At 42.7% G+C, this 1,832-nt stretch overlaps 1 protein-coding gene across 1 annotated transcript in view; it reads right to left on the bottom strand.

Moving 5' to 3' along the window:
• The window catches only part of LOC138947304 (cysteine sulfinic acid decarboxylase-like), a 21,442-nt gene extending 21,393 nt beyond the window's left edge, over positions 1–49 (bottom strand). Inside the window, exon 1 of the mRNA XM_070318755.1 lies at positions 1–49. This exon is cut by the window's left edge and continues 390 nt beyond it. The gene's annotated coding sequence lies outside the window, so the exon portion shown is untranslated.
• Positions 50–1,832: the final 1,783 nt, after the last annotated feature.

Genomic DNA, 1,832 nt, shown 5'->3' with positions numbered 1-1,832 from the left:
GAAACACGAAAATACCCAGCATGCTTCCTCCGAAAGCGGCGTATGGCTGCCTAAAATAATGGCGGGGTAAAAACGGTCATACACGTAAAAGCCGTGGGAGTTTTAGCCCATGAACGAACAAATAAATATAACAGTGCACATGTACCGCCGATTTCAGTAGTGATGCACTTCAGTGTAGCCTTGTCAAGATGCTTAGTAAGGTCAGGGGCGGATTAGAGGGGGGGGGGGGTTACAGGGGTTCCGGAACTCCCCCCCCCCCCCCCGGCTGTCAAAAAAAAATTAACAGAGAGAAAGAGAGAGAGAGAGACTAACACACGCAAAAGAAATAATGAGTGGCTGCTGACACCAGTTGATCATGTTTAAAATCAAGGATAAGCCATAAATTGTTCATAAAATAGCTAAAACTCTTCTGCTTCTGGGGGGCAAAGCCCCCAAGACCCCCCTCTGGCTTAACTGTTCCGCCCCTGAAGGTCACGTTTATGCGCATACATATCGTCATGTTAATGAGACTGACACGATACCGATACATGCACAGCCGCCTGCCGATGACCTCAAAAGTATTTTTCCTCTGATATCACTGACGAAGTCGCCAAAACACTCTTTTTTCTCCACAACTTTTGTCATTTCCTCGGGAGACTTTACATACAGAAGTGACAGAATAATTATTTGCGTGGCGTCATTGACGTCACTAACTTCGATTCGCTTTTGACGTCAGAGATTTCATTTTATGATCAGATGCGAGGGTCAAGAATAGACGTGTTGGTTTGTTCATAAGGGATATCTATGGTTTGTTCAATCAATATTGTATCTCATTAAAGGGGTAAGACTGAGGGATGATATTTTAAGTTCCCTATCAGAAACAGATTACACCAGAGATTCATAGCAAATATGACTCGCTATGAATCTAAAACTGATAGGTTGTAGCACGCGTCACATCCTACACAGCACATAACTGAGTATAAGAAGCTGAAGCCGCAACACAAAGAAACTAAGCGCAGTACACTGAACAATAAAGTCATCTCATGGTCGAGACTCACCGCACTGATTTAATGGATCAAAACATAAGTTAGCTAGTTAGTCCATCTGATTGCATTATTTATGGTACTTGTACAGAAACCGTTCTACCAAGGTAAACTCATTTGATCGATCTGTATTTTCCTCCTGGAAAAAAGATGTTTTAATTTTTTTATTTTTTTTTAATTTTTTATTGTTGTTGATCGAAAACATGTTTGTAGATCTGTACCTGTATAAATATGTCGAATGACGTAAGTATTGAGCATGAGTGACGCAAAAGAGAGAAGCTTTTTTTTCTTCCGTTTTTGGCTCACGTAAGTGTAGCCTATGCGATCGTAACTTTGTCTGTCTGTGCGTGCGTGTGTGCGTGTGTGCGTGCGTGTGTATGTCTGTGGTAGAAACTTTAACATTTCGTCATTTGAAGACGTCACATTATGACGTAAGAGGGTTAGACGTCACGCGAAGGAATTACTGAAAGTCTCGGTCATTGTTATTTTGAGCGGGCCGAGACTAGTTGGCAGTCGTGTCCCTGTAAGTAGGCTACATGCAGACAGACAGATCTAGATCTAGTCACTAGTGTCTCGCTTTCTTGCACATTGTCACCTATGCTTACTGTGTGTGTGTGTGTGTATGTGTGTATGTGTGTGTGTGTGTGTGTATGTGTGACGGAGTGATTGAGTTTGTGTTACTGTTTGTCGATTTCTTACGTGAGCCTTGAAGGCTTCGCCTCTTGTTTATCTTATGGTTAAACCTGTTTGCAGTCACACTGGGCCACCACCCCCTGACCCGTTCCGAGTTTCCTGATTTTCTAATTCCCC

The sequence above is a fragment of the Littorina saxatilis genome, linkage group LG14, assembly GCF_037325665.1.
Source record: "Littorina saxatilis isolate snail1 linkage group LG14, US_GU_Lsax_2.0, whole genome shotgun sequence".
Classification (NCBI taxonomy): domain Eukaryota; kingdom Metazoa; phylum Mollusca; class Gastropoda; order Littorinimorpha; family Littorinidae; genus Littorina; species Littorina saxatilis.
This window is presented reverse-complemented; position numbering and strand designations above follow the sequence as displayed.